This window comes from Suricata suricatta, chromosome 9 (genome assembly GCF_006229205.1).
Source record: "Suricata suricatta isolate VVHF042 chromosome 9, meerkat_22Aug2017_6uvM2_HiC, whole genome shotgun sequence".
Lineage (NCBI taxonomy): Eukaryota > Metazoa > Chordata > Mammalia > Carnivora > Herpestidae > Suricata > Suricata suricatta.
This window is the reverse complement of record NC_043708.1, coordinates 126985918-127001507: the sequence shown is the minus strand read 5'-3', so window position 1 is coordinate 127001507 and position 15590 is coordinate 126985918. Positions and strand designations below refer to the sequence as shown.

Sequence of the window (15590 nt, the reverse complement as noted above, 5' to 3'; positions counted from 1 at the left end):
AGAAAGCAATTTCATATATAATTCTTGATATCACTTCCTATCATGAAGGCACAATATTGTAACTGTAATTACACAGCAATAAAAAGACAAGTCACCCAATTCCTATTACATAGCAGAAGCAGCAACATTTCACATCAACTGGGGAATGTTGAATTCATTAAACATTGTTAACGCAACCGTTTGGCAACGTTGGAGATTAGAGGTAATTTTCTACCTTGTATTATACACCAAAATTAATCACTGGCAATTAAAGTTCAACGTAAAAACGGAAATGTAAAAATTTCCTAAACATGCAGTAAAGCATAAAACGAAAGACTATTAATTTACTATTTAAAGAATTTCTATTTAGCAAAATATAAAATCTTAAGCAGATTATGAAAAATATTTGCACTTTTATCATAGCCACTATATGAAATATTTAATATGTAACTGTCAGTCACACATAAAAATAATTATGAAGTCAAGAGGACGAACAACCTGAAGAAAAACTGGAAAGTCACAATGAGGCAAATTTTGGAAAGGAAAATACGAAATACTCAACAATCAAAGATGTATGTTTCACAGGCCACTTACTATTCTTTATTGATTTTATTTTCATCAAATCAAATCATGAACTGATATAATATTTATTAAGAATATTTTTACATTGTATTCATTTTCTCCCAATGCATTATAAATAGTAGTGTTACGCTCTTACTTTCTGTTGTGTCTGCCAGTATGAGACTCATGTCAAGTGTGCGCAGCAGTTGGCTCCTGGGGTAGAACGCATCTCGGATTTTCAGTGGTATATAACAATTAAACGTTTACTTTTTGGTCATGTCTTTCTCAGTCAGGTGCATTGGTTCAGCTTCATGTTACAAGTGTGCTAGAGTTGATTTACTCTGCCTGGGACCCCTCCTCTTCCAGGGACCGGCAGACAGGTGGGCCACGTGGATGATTTAAAAACAAGGATGCAGGACCAGCCCCAAAATGTCATTTCAAGTCCTTCTTCATCTTAATTTCTCACTTCACTTTGGCCAAAAAGGAAGTCACGCTGCAAAAGCCAAGAGAAGGGAAGTATATTCTACCTTTTGTAAAAGTGTATTGCGAAGGCATATAGCAGATGAGGGGTACGGGGAAGGTAAAAATTTGGGGCCAATTATCCTTCCCAGACTCTATATATTTATATACACATACATAGTATTTATGTGTGTAATACTGATATGTATTTATATATAACAAAATAAAAAGGAGATATCACTTGCACCGATCAATTATTCATAAACTTAATTACAATAGGCAATGCTATTAAGAGTATGGAAAAGCGAAGCTTATGTCCTTTGGCCATGAAATTAACATTATAAATATAACCCAAGGTGTGCTCAAAAATTTTTTTCCATGGATGTTGATTGTAGTGTAATTTATATCAAAGAAAAATTGAAATCAATCTATTCTAACCCTGAGTTAGCAGTTTCTTTTCCTGCTGTATTTAATTTTACCTACCTTAGCCAACATTTCTCATTATTGCATGTAATGGCTTGCAACTTTGACCAAATAAAGAGAAATGCATTTTTCCCTCTTCCATAACTATTTGAGTTTATTAAGTAAGAAATCACTTGTTGAGTATCTTCCAAATTTTCAGAATGAATTAGTCATGTTCCTTCTGCCCTTGAATTGCTCAGATAAACAGCAGAAGGCTTTGGAGAGAGTGTCAGTGGATTTTAAAAAGTGAAACGATAGGTTAAAATGTCCATGCTGCATCTTAAAAGGTCAAGATGGAAGACAACTGACTTGGCTACAAGAATCCGTGCAGAATCTTTATAGGAGAAGAGTAAGAATTCAGGCTTTGTGTCTAAGAGTGATAAGAACAGGAAAACTTATGAAGAGTTAATCAGTATCAGTTATCTTTGAAAATGCCAAAATTACTTTAAAGTCTTGGCCCGTGGCTTTTGACTGTTGTCTCTACCCTTCTTCTAGGTCCAAAGCCTCCAAAAAAAAATGGGAAATTGCCTTCGATAAGTGACCCAAAAAGGAACAGTGATAGATTTCAGGCTACCTGATAAGCTATGGAATGCCTTTCTTTTTCTTTTTTCTTTTTCCTTCTTCTAACTTCTGGTTTTAGGTCTTGGTTTTAGTTTCTATTCTATAGTCCCAAAAAAAGTTCTATAGGAAGGAGAGAGAAGCGTGAGGAGGGTTCATTCACCCAGGGTTGGCTGGAAAACAAAGCAATTGTACTTTAATAGTCTTCCTTTATTTCATAATTTCCAAAATGTAAACTCAAGGAAAACATGATCTCCCAAAGGCCTACATGTCAATTAGGTGGCATGGCAAAAGGCCCTGGGTGACTTGTATGCCTTAAATTTATTTTGTTCATCCACATATTAATTTGTTTACCCAATTTTGCTGCAAATATTAGAAAGCTTGACTAAACGCATAAACAAATGGCTTGGCATCAACGAAGACCAGATAAACATTCACAGGGAAAGGGGTCAGCCATCCTCCAACCACAGCCCACCTGTGCCCTTGCTGAATCGGTTAGAACCATTGCATTTAAGACATTGAAGTCTGCCCTTCAATTTCTATCAAGCGGGACTCAAAAGACCAAGTCACGAATTGTGTGCCCCAGAAAATATCCCTCTGCCCTAAACGTATAAACAGAGATTCACTAAAACCAAAGTATCCACCACTTGTTTTGATCACTTTTGAGTACAAAGGAGTTTCGGGGAGGGGCGGGGGCTCTGGGACCCCTGATTTGAACAGCATCAGCCAAAAGCAAGTCATCTTTATCTGGAATGAACTACAAATTCAATTAGAATAAAAACCTTCGCCCACCTCGTGGAAAGGATTTAACACAAAGAAAACCAGATGTTCCAACAACATTGAGAGTGCTTTGCCTAGCGGCCCAAGGAATTTTCCATCTTGTGAGCCCAATCGCTGGTGAAAGTAACACAGATCTAGGATCCTTAACTTGCGAAACAGTTTCCATTTCCCGGGCTCCTTTAATTAGATTTACTTCTTTAACCAAAGTAAGATTGGGTTGAATGGATGGTGGGGAGGAGGGGAGGGACTCTACAGAACATTGGGAGGCCAGGTTTGCAGAAGGTAGAAGGGTGAGGGGTTGAGGTCTCCTTGGGGGTTCTTTTACAGATGAATCTTTTCTCATTGATTGTGCGCTTATTTGTTTGGGGAAAAAATAATAATAACATGAATCCATAGAGGTTGTGCTAAAATCATACCTTAGTTCTTTTTCAGTTTTGAGAAGATTATAGGACAATGGTGTATAAATGGAAAATGGAAGAGATTTAGAACAGACACAGATGTTATGAGGCATTTTTTTTTTTCACATGGGGATGATAAATGTGTGGGACAGTCTATAAGGCAAAGATGCAAAAGGAGAGACACAGGATCACTGATACCTCACACAGGAAATAGAGCGCGAGCACCAGAGGAGCTAAAAGGTGTCTTAAATTTATAATTAAAAAAATTTTTTTAACGTTTATTTATTTTTGAAAGAGAAAGAGACAGAGTACGAACAGGAGAAGGGCAGAGAGAGAGAGGGAGTCACAGAATCCAAAGCAGGCTCCAGGCTCTGAGCTGTCAGCACAGAGCCCAACGTGGGGCTCGAACCCAGGAACCGCAAGAAGATGACACAAGCTGAAGCTGGATGCTTAACCAACTGAGCTCCCCCAAGGCACTCCTTAAATTTGTACTTTTTGAGCCTGTCTTAATTTGTATTTAACTAGAAAGGTAAGCTTCTGCAAAAGAGAAACAGTGAATTACAAAGGCTAAAATACAAGTGACCAAGTTTTCATAGTTCTGCTTGTCACTAAATTAGGTAAGGGCTCAGTTTCCCCTTCATTCCGTAGATGATGTTCAAATGTGTCCTTTCATTGTTCAGGCTTTCTCATTATGATTGCAAGGGTTTTCCTAGCAGCCACTTCTGGTCATTTTAACACTATGGTGGACTAATTCGTTCCCCAAATACAGTAAGAGTGAGTTTCCTAAAATGCAAACATAACTGGGAAGCTTCCTGTTTAAAATGATTAAGATTTGGGGTGCCTGGGTGGCTCCGTCAGTTGAGCGTCTGACTCCTGATTTCAGCTCAAGTCATGATCTCACGGAATTGTGGGATCGAGCCCCACATAAGGCTCTGCACTGACAGCATGGAGCCTGCTTGGGATTCTCTCTTCCTCTCTTTCTCTGCTCCTCCCTTGCTCATGCTCTCTCTCTCTCAAAATAAATAAATAAATATTTAAAAATAACATAGCATAACATAACATGGTTAAGTTTCATCACCTTCTTAAGGAAAAACATACTAGCTCCTTGCTTTTTACAAAGCCACCTCCAGTTTTCTGTTTTCTGTTATCATTCTCCATCCATTTCCTTCAAATATGTTAAACCCTGCCTCCACCCACATTGCCATTGCATCTATATTCAAGTTTATTTATTTAATGCTTCCTGTGTTCCCCAGGTACTTGTATAGGCCCTGGGGACAGACCTATAAACAAAAGAAGTAAAAATATCTGACCTCATAGGCTGGTCTTCTGTGCTGGGGGTGGCCGGAGGGGTGGCTATAAGCACATGAGCCAGTAGGTATTATGAAGATTACCATGAAAAAAAGCAAAGATGCAAAAGCACTTGATAGTGGTGCTCAGTCCAAGTGTCAGCAAAGGTCCGTCTGCAAAGTTCATGCTGGAGCTGACAAAACCAAGTGAGGGGGAGAGAGAATGCACCAGCTGAGCCTACGCACCACCTTAGATCATGCAGAATTACAGGGCTTCGGGGCCAGCTACTGACACTTTTTAAAAACTCCCTAAAGTATCCTAATGTTCAGCTAAAAAATGTGGTTTCACATCAAGGTAAAGGCTTTTGCTTTAAGTCTGAGTGAAGCAGGAAGTCATTGAATACAGAACTGATGTATGCATTCTGTCTCCCTCTGATTTCTGAATGTAGGAAAGACTGTGGGGGGCCAGAGCAGAAGCAGAGAGACTAAATCGGTTATTGCACTTGATTTGAAGAGAAAGAAGGAAGACCTGGACTAGGAGACTTGTAGTAGATGAGGAAACAAACCAGGTATGAGCTACACATCAACGGTGGACCCCACAGGATAGAGCCATCATTATTTATAATGTTCCCAGTTTCTAGAATGCTAGGTCCACTTCCACATACAGTAAAACCTTGAGTTGTGAGTAACTTGTTCTTCGAGTGTTCCACAAGACGAGCAAACATCTCTACATCTCTAATAAATTTTAATTTGAGAAACAAATGATGTCCACAATACAAATAGTATGTGATGCTGAATGTCACATGGTCACAGCTGAGCCAATGATTCTTCTCTCTCTCTCTCTCTCTCTCTCTCTCTCTTTCTCTCTTGCTGCGGGATTGTGGGTGATTGTGAATGTAATGTCACCTTTCCAATGAAATTCTCAAAAGGAAGCAAAAGCAAGTGTCATTGGATAGCTTCTTTGTTGCAGGAAAAGAAAAAGATTCCATTGAGCCAATAGATAGTGACTCTGTTGGTGACAGTGACAGTCGTCCTACACAAGGACCCTCCTCTCTCTGGTCACCTTCACTCCAGCCATGAAGATTTTCAAAGGTAAGTGCAGGTTATTTTATTTTTCTTTATAGTTTGCATTTTCTTTATCATTGTGTATTCTATGAGAGTATGGTAATCATTTTAATATGAATATTTCGGGGTTGTGGAACGAATCATCTGAGTTTCCAGTATTTCTTATGGGGAAATTCACTTTGATATACAAGTGCTTTGGATTACAAGCAGGTTCCCTGAGTGAATTATGCTCGCAAATCAAATGTGTTCCATCAAATTTTGTCAGCACGGTTCCTTCAGTCCCCACCTTGGGAATTTGTCATATGCCTGGCCTCTGAGTTTACCACTTTGTCCAGGTGATTCTAGAAGCCTCCATGCTGATACACTTCCTCTTCTGTGTTCCCACGACAGCTCCAAACCTCTTGTGCCATGAACCATATTCCCATTATTCTTGTTCTCAGGTGTGGCTCTCAGAATTATATTGTAAGCATCGTCATATCCCTACGCTTCAGCATAGGACCTTGCCATTAGTGGGTGTCAGGTCATTGTTGAATGAGTGATGAAATGACCACATGAATGAATAAACACATGAGTCAATAAATGCATAAATGGATTTTTAGTAATGTAGTCTCAGGGCAGAAACCAGAAAAGAGAAAAAACTATGCAGAATGTAGACTATTCATTCTTCTGTCACTTCAATATTTCCTAGGTAGCCTAAATTAACATTGCTGTGTGTTCTCAGTAGATCACTAATACTTCCTCCATTGTAAAATGGCGATGATAAAAGAAATGTAAAAAGGATCACCCTGATACCGACAAACTCAGATTCTGTCTTTCTCCAATCTAAATATACAATCGTGGTGGCAGGGCAGGGGTGGTACCTGAAGGAGAAAGGGACCAAGCACACTGGCCTAATTCATCAATAGAAAAGAGCCACTGCAGAGGGAGAAATGCAAAGCAGGGAAGCAGTGTGCTGCAGGACACTTGTTCCAAGCAAGGGAAGGGTAAGGAGGGGCCAAGATGGAAGCTTCTGCTTGGTATGTGTAAGGAAAGGAGAGTCAGAGGGTCCCTGGAGGTGCAGCATGATGAAATCTGAGCTAAGAGCGCAGACGCTGACTTAGAAACTTTTTTCTTTTAATTTTTTGTTAATGTTTTATTTATTTTTTTGAGAGAGACAGTGTGAGCAGGGGAGGATCAGAGAGAGAGGAAGACACAGAATCCAAAGACAGGCTCCAGGCTCTGAGCTAGCTGTCAGCACAAAACCTGATGTGGGGCTCGAACCCATGAACCATGAGATCATGACCTGAGCCAAAGCCAGACACTTAACCGACTGAGCCACCCAGGCGCCTCTGGACTTGGAAACTCTTAAACTCTTGAGACAGATAGGACGAAAAATAGGAATTTCTTTTTAGTGGTGCTGCTTTAAATACTACCTACTGTGTCATAAGTATTAGGGGCCATGCTTTTAAAAGTTTCACATAAAATGCTACCAAAGAAATACAAGTAAGGAACACATTTAACTTAGCTTACAGCCCGGGGCACTGTTTGTGTCCAACAAACCAACAAGCGTCAGTTCTTTTTCTTGAGATATTGAAAGAATTATGAAACACTTTTAGAATCATGATTATGTTGCCATTTTATCCTGACTACAGCTACTAAAATAAATAGGCAGGTGTTATTATGGTCATTTATCTGATGTGGAAGTAGGCGCATACTGACTGAACATATTTGTCCAGGGCTCTGGAAGATTCAAGTGTTGTACTCTATTGCTATTATTATTATTATTACTACTACTACTTTAAGCCCAGAGTAATTGAACTATTGATTATAAGTCTTGCAGGACATTTTTTTAAAATTTTTTTAATTTATTTTTGATACAGAGAGAGACAGAGCATGAAAGGGGGAGGGTCAGAGAGAGAGGGAGATACAGAACCAGAAGCAGGCCCCAGGCTCTGAGCTAGCTGTCAGCACAGAGCCCGACCCAGGCTCGAACCCACGAATGTGAGATCTGACCTGAGCCGAAGCCGGAGGCTCAACCTACTGAGCCACCCAGGCGCCCCTTGCAGGACATTTTTTAAATTAAAACTTTTTAAGTGTTTATTTGTTTTTGAGAGAGAGACAGAGTGCAAGCAAGGGAAGGGCAGAGACAAAAAGGGAGACAGAATCTGAAGCAGGCTCCAGGCTCTGTGCTGTCAGCACCGGCTCCAATGCAGGACTCAAACTCACAGACCATGAGATCATGACCTGAGCTGAAGTCAGACACATAACTTACTGAGCCACCCAGGTGCCCCTAATTAAACTTTTTAAGGTGTTTTTGGTTTACTTGCAATTGTAATAAATGATACAGAATGATACTTTCCACATTTCCCACAATGGTAGCATCTTGGAAAATAATAGGAAAATATAATGAAACAGGATACTGACATTGATGCAGTCAGGATATAGAACATTTCAATCATCATGAGGATTTTTAATATTGCCCTTTTGTAACTATATCTACTTCCCTCCACCCTTACATCCCCCTTAACACCCACTCTGTTCTCCATTTCTGCAATTTTGTCATTTAAGTAATGTTCTAGACATGGAATTAAACATCGTGTAACATTTTTTTAATTCCATGTCTAGAAGATTACTGAAATTGAATATATTTTTATATCAAAAACAACACTGAATATGTATTTTATATAGAATTACAAGGATTGTATTAACAATGAGTTGCTTTTTATTGTTATGCGGGCACCAGTCTCTGTAACCATTTGCCCACGGAAGGATATCGGAATTGACTCTGGTTGCTGACTCTTGCAAATAAAAATATCAAAAACATTCATGTACAAGTTTTTGTGTGACACACATTTTTATTTATCTGATATAGATGCTGTGGAGTGCAATTGCTGGATCATAGGGTAGTTGAATGTTTAGATTTTTTTTTTTTTAATGGGAGACTGTTTTCTAGAGTTGTACTATCTTACTTTTCCCTAAGCAATTTAATGAACGATCCAGTTTCTCTGTATGCTTGTTAGCATTTGTCGTTTTCACTATTGCTTGTTTTAGCCATTCAGACATGTAGAAGGTGATTATATCTAACTGTGGTTTTAATCTATATCTTTTTAATGGCTAACGATGCAAAACATCCTTTCTTGTACTAATTTTTAACTGTTGGGTTGTGATGGTTTTTTCCATATTATAGATACAAATCGTTTGTTGGATATAGGTGCTTTATAAAGTTTCTCCCAGTGTATAGCTTGCCTTTTACTTCTTTTAATGTTTTCTTAATTTTATTTATTTTTGAGAGAGAGAGAGAGAAAGAGGAGAGAGAATATGAGTAGGGGAGCCAAAATAAAGAATTGGACATTTGACCAACTGAGCCACAAGGGCACCCCTGCTCTATCTGAGTATATGCTCTGTGAGCCCTTGGAAAGAATATGCATTATGCTGCTGTTCCATACGCTATACATGTCAGTTGGATCCTGTCCATTGATAGTGTATACCTTGAGTGATTTCCTGTCTAAGTGTTCTATCAATTGTCAAGAAAGGGATGCAACTCTCCAATTATAATTATGAATCTGTCTGTTGGTCTTCCAAGTTTCATCAGTTGGCACTTCATATATTTGGTAACTCTGTTGTTTGGTGAACATTCATTTAGGATTTCTGAGTCTTCCTTGTGTGTTGACCCTTTTATCACTATGTAGCTTAATTTTACATGATATATTTTATTTCTCCCTTTTACTTCAACCTATCTATAGCTTTATATTTGAAGTGAGTTTCTTGTAGACAACATATAATTGGGTCATGTTTTTTTAATCGGTTCTACCAATCTGTTTTTAATTGGTATATTTAGACCTTTTACATTTAATATAACCATTTATCTGTTAGAACTAAAATTTGACATCAACTTATTTTTTGTCTTGTTTTTTCTTTTTCCTTTATTTGTTCTGCTTTCTTATATGTTACTGAAGTTTTATAGTTCTATTTTTATTTGTTACATGTTTTTAATGTATCTCTGCATAACTTGTTCAATGGTTGCTCTTGGTATTATTCTTTATATTCATAAACTATCACACTCGACTTTTAATAGACTTTTTACCCATGTGAATGAAAGGTAAAAGATTGACTCATAAGTTATCCTTTTATAAAACAGTTGTTAGATAATTCTTTCATATACATTGAGAACATTATGAGACAGTTGTAACTTTTCCTTCAACTCTCAAACATAATTTAGAAAAATCAAGAGGAAAAGAAAAACCAATTATATTGACCCATAGTTTTGCTTATTGTGTTTTTTCTTCCTCCCTGATGATCCAGAATTCTTTCTACAATTTCCTTTCTGCTTAGACAATTTCTTTAGCCATTCTTTTAGGGTAGGTCTACTGGCAACACATTTTCTTAGTTTTCTTTCACTTGAGATTTTCTTGATTTTCCCTCATTCATAAAAGATTGTTCACCAGATAGTGCTCTTGAGTTTGAGACTCTTTTCCTTTCAGAACTTGAAAAAATGTAGGTCACTTCTTCATGATGTCCCTGGCTTCTGATGTGAACTCCAGTCATTTGAATTATCTTTGCTCCTACAAATAAGGGTATCTTTCCTCCCCACCCCCCGCACTGTCTTTTAAAGTCTTGTTTTTATTTTTGTTTTGTCTTTAGTCCTCAGAAGTTTGGCTATAATATGTCTTAGTAAGAATTTCTTTGAGTTTATCTTGATTGAAATTTACTCAGCTTCTAAAATCTGAAAGTTTATGTGTTTTGGAAGACTTCAGCCTTTATTTCCTAGAACACATTTTTAGTCCTGCCCTCTTCTTTCCTTCTAGAAGTCTGGTAATGCAAATGTTAGAACCTTCACAATTGTCCCCCACATCCTTGAAGTTCTGTTCATCTGCCCTTTCAGTCTATTTTTTCTTTGTTGTCCATTCTAAACAATTTATATAGACCTATCTTCCAGTTCACTGATCCTTCCCACTGTCTCTGCCGTTTGTTTAGTTGTTGAGCCCATATGTTGAGTTTTTGTGTTTTTGTTTATTTTTTAGCTCAAAAATTATTCTACTCGGTTCATTTTTATCTTTTCATTTTTGCTATGAGCTCCTATTTCTCTGATGAAGCTTAATATTTTTTTTTCACTAGTTTCAAGAATGTTTGTAATTGCTCACTGGCGCATTTTAATAACAGCTACTTTTAAATCCTTGTCAGATCATTCTAACATCTACGTTATTTTGATGTTAGCATATATTTATGGTCTTTTATTCATTCAGTTTGGGTTCTTCCTTGTTCTTGGTGTGATGAGTGATTTCTGATTGAATCCTGAACATTTGAGTAGCATGTTAGGAGACTCTGGATCTTATTTAAAACTTTTCTTTTAACTGGCTTCCTCTGACACCATGCTAGTAGAAGAAGGGTGATGTGTTCCCTCATTACTGCCAGATGGGAGAAGATATTCAGCTTCCCCACTGGCTTCTGTTGACATCTGGGAGGGAGAATGTTCCTCATTACTGTTGGGTAGAGATGGCTGTTTCGGCTCCCCAGTGGACCTCCAATGACATTTCGCTTGTTGGAGGGGTAGGAATGCCGTGTTACTGCTCTGCATGTGACCTCCACCAACACCACAGGGGTAAGGGCTCTTTATTGCAGCAGGGATGAAAGTCCCAGGTCCCTACTCAGCCTTCTCTGACATCACCCAGTTATTTCTTGTGATGTTTGCTAGGATACAGTAGTTATTGTCCAAATGCTTTATGTCTTGAGAGGTTGTCCTTTTCCTGTTCCTTTGGCTACAGGAAACAGGCTTTTGTTGGGTGTCTTCTTGTCAGTGCCTATTACTGTTTTTGAGCTGTTGGTATTCTATTCTAGTCTATTTATTTTATTTATTTATTTATTTTAGAATACAAGTTTCCTATTTATTTATTTTATTTTTAGAGGGGTTGTAATTTATTTATCCATTTATTTTATTTTTTATATAGTTTATTACCAAGTTGGTTTCCATATAACACCCAGTGCTCTTCCCTACAAGTGCCCCTCTCCATGACCATCACTCCCCTTCCCCTTCCCCCCTCCCTCTTCAGCCCTCAGTTTGTTCTCAGCATTCAAAAGTCTCTCATGATTTGCCTCACTCCCTCTCCCGAACTCTTCCGCCCACCTTTCCCATTCCTATAGTCTCCTATTAGGTTTCTCCTATGAGTGACAACATATGGTATCTGTCCTTCTCTGCCTGACTTATTTCGCTTAGCATGACTCCCGCTAAGTCTAAAAGACCCGAATGTGAGACAGGAAACCATCAAAATTCTATTCTATTTATTTTTTTATTTGTTTGTTTGTTTACTCATTTACTTTGAGTTGTTGGCTTCTTTTACTCCAGGCCTAATATATATGAAAAAAAAACAAGAACTCAGAAAACTTACCACCGTGTCCTTCCTTGGGTCCTGAGATCCCTGGTCGGTCTGCCTTCTTCTCTTCCCCTTTCTGAGCCTTCTAATGCTTGTTTTATAAATAACCTCCAGGGTTTTCCCTGCACATAGCGTGAGGAGTAAAATAAAAAAATAAATAAATAAAAATTTTTTAATTAAAAATAAATGTGTACTCTACCTTTCCCAGGACTCTTTAAAATCACACAAGGTAAAAACAGAGTTATTGTTCTTGATAATATTTAATGCGAAGACAACCTGATCCTTGTATTGCCACTAGGAGAACGTTCTTTTTCTTTTTCCATACTGATATGGAGGCTTCAACTCAATCATCATTTTCATTTCTAGAAACTAATATATTGGTCATGGAAAATCTAAAAATGTATTAAAACTCTAAAAAACCAATTCCCTGAACCTTTCTGTGTTTACATTAAAGTAAGTATTGCCCGTGACATCTCCTGAAGCCATAGAAAGAATCTGAAAGATGGTGGATGAGCAATGTTTAACCTTTAATTTTCCTCTTTATATAACTGCATAAGGGTCCTTCATTCAGAAACTGCTAAGACTAATTTATGTCTCCCTGGCCCTATAAACTACAAAAAGGGCACTTATTCTAAAGACCAAAATAAGACCGTCACGTGGAGAGATGACACCGCATCTAAGAATGCATCTAATGACCATCCCAATCTCAAAACCCGAACCGTTTTACCGTCGCTGATATTTCTTTTACCAAAGATTTAATGCTTCTTCCCAATGCAAAATGGCAAAAAGATCTAATGCAAATTTAATACAAAATGTGTTAGCATGTGGCAAGACAACTGGGGGATGGTGAAAAGGTCAGTTCACCAATGGGTTGGTTTGTCTAAAAGGCACGAACAAATTATTTTAAATGATTCTCACACTAAATTTTCCAGATGTTTTGGCCGGGGGCCAAGATAATTAGTATTGCTAATCCACTGGCTAGAATGAAGTTGGCAAGCTAATTCACAGAACTGGAAATCGGAACCCTGGGCTGGGTTGCCTTTGCATTACAGTTACAAGAAACCCATTGTCTCACCATTGACCCAAGCCAAAAATTTGCTGAGGTACCTGAGATGATTATTCATTTTTCATCGTCAGAAAGTAAATCTAAAAAGAAAAGATGCCATATTTTGTTTAATTTTATTCCCTAATGGGATCTCTTCATCCTCATGAAAAATTTGATGTTCAACACTTTTGTCCTTTAGAGATTTTCAGTGGAAAAGTTTAGAAGATAGATAGTTATTTTTTTAAATTAAAAAAAAACAGAAGATAGATAGTTATTTCAAATGGATATATATACATATATATATATTTATTTATTTATTTATAATTTATCTCAAAGAATTAAAAATAGGTTCACAGACATTGCTGAGGCATTACAAAGACTCAAATTTTCAACTAACCATAAATTACCAAGATTATTGGTGTCTGTGATGTTCTTGCTTCTAGGTATAGTAGTGATGCTTAAAATAGTCACACTATGTGTCTACTTTAGGTGACTCTACCCTATAAAATGCATAGATCACACTGCTTTATGAGTTTGTTTTAAACTAGAAAACGTGTGCCCCATGCCCACCTATGTGGCCCCCAAAAAAAGTCCAGACATCAGGACAAAGCAACTAAAATTGGGGTAAAAACTTGCCTTTTGGACACAGTTTGGCACACCACCCCCAAAGATTTTACACAGTCTCTCTTCCCCTTTCACAGACCCACTGACAAGAGGGTATTACAATTTTTGCTGACATCAGTGACCTGGCATCGCTGATTTATTCCCTGCTTTGGTTTACAGAGGAATAAACCGGTAATTAATTATATATCAGAACATGAGAATCGACCTGGCAATAATGTACAGGCTAAGAACGCTCTATTTACATATGTAGGTTATTTAAAATATGTCTTGTTAAATAAATATTTAAAATACCTCCTTATTTAGCTTTATACACTGTTTGGACTAAGGCTGCAATGCTATCCGTTGCAGAATGTTCGAAAGACTGCAAGTTGCCACAGAGTCTCATCTCTGCCTGGCCTGCAAGATCTGTCCCTGCACCGCAGGGCACACAGAACGTCTCTTTAAGGAAAACAACAACAGAAACTCTCTAACTGCCACGGAAATATATATTACTGGTAGAAACGATCTTAGACAAATGATAAAACTAACGATTATGTTCAGAGCAGGTATGGAGAACAGAGATCTAGACATCAATTAACCACAATCAACATGCCTACCTTGGAGACAGGCGGTGAAGGAGACCGGAAGTAAGAGAAAAGGATGATTTTACAACAAAAGAGTCTCCCCGCTCTGGGTCATCTTCCCTGTGTCAATGTCCAGATTTATTTTAAAGGCGACCACAATGAAATGCAGAACTAGAGTGTGCCACATCTCTCAAATCTGTACGGAGCCACAATTGCAAAACACCCGTTAATCGGAGCACATGTGACCAGGCCAGCAGCGTGGGAGGGTGAGGCCTTTGTGCCTTGCAGGAAGGCTGGGCTCGAAATCAGGCAGGGGCCGAGCGAGGCGTTCAGTGTGGGTTCGGGGCACTGAAAAGTTCGCTTTCTTCCTGGAGGACATCTGTGCATACCCGAAGCTGCCGGATTGCCTCCAGAGCACATTTTGTTCCCTACAGAATGGAATCGCAGACATAGCAACTCCTGGGCCACCAGGGGGAGCACTTCACCAGCACAAGACAAACCGTCCCCAAAGGAAGTCGCTGAAGGCGCCTCTTCCTCTCAATTACACACGGCTGACAAGAACCCCGATTTTGATCGCTTCTGCTAGCCCTGGCACTCACATACCTGATACGGATTTCCTATGTCCAGCCTCGTGCATGCGGTTCAGGCGTGGGCATGGACGCACGCAGCGGATTTTGCCGTGGGACTTGAACATGACTCTTTGTAATGGATAGAAATTCCTTGTTTGATGATAGGAAATAACTTAGTCCTGCTTCCCCCCCCCCCCCCGGCTTTTGTGAACGAAACCGATAAATGGATCAAACGACTTATTCTATGTTTATTCTAGTGCAGGGATGAAATTAGGCTCCCGATCATTATGGGGTGTGTGTGTGTTTGTGAGAGACAGACAGACGGACAGACTCCCACCAGGCATCTACCACAGCTTGCTGATTCTACCAGTGCTTTCTTCAGCAAGCCCTTTGGCCGGAGCCCTGTGGCCGGGAAGGAAAACAGCTGTCAGAGAAAAGGCCTCATGTTGATGATAAGCCTTTTGTGTAGCTCAGACTTCACCACCAGCCTGTCCAAACAAAACAGCTGTGGACTCTGCGGCCCTGTGGGTGGATAGGAAGCCCCAGACCTGCTGAGGAAAAAAAGACAATCACAACAGTATCCTAGACTTCATGGTGCTTTGCCAATGGCTTCGAAATTCATGGGGGGCGCCCGGGTGGCTCAGTCGGTTAAGCATCCAGCTTTGGCTCAGGTCATGATCTCACAGTTTGTGGGTTTGAGCCTCGCATCGGGCTCTGTGCTGACAGCTAGCTCAGAGCCTGGAGCCTGTTTCTGTTTCTGTATTTCCCTCTCTCTCTGACCCTCCCTTGCTTGTGCTGCCTCTCAAAAATAAGTAAAAACAGAAAAAAAAAAAATAAAAAGAGAAAGAAATTCATGGAACGCATTGCCCCAGGGGACCCAGGTCTTACTTTTTA

The 15590-nt window shown here is 39.0% G+C and overlaps 1 long non-coding RNA gene across 1 annotated transcript; it reads right to left on the bottom strand.

The window, feature by feature from the left end:
* Positions 1–638: 638 nt before the first annotated feature.
* On the bottom strand, positions 639–14358 carry LOC115302728. Its single transcript, XR_003913604.1, has 3 exons — positions 14161–14358; positions 11911–12017; positions 639–1033 (listed from the first exon to the last, which is right to left on the bottom strand). It is a non-coding gene; the product is annotated as an uncharacterized LOC115302728 (long non-coding RNA).
* Positions 14359–15590: the final 1232 nt, after the last annotated feature.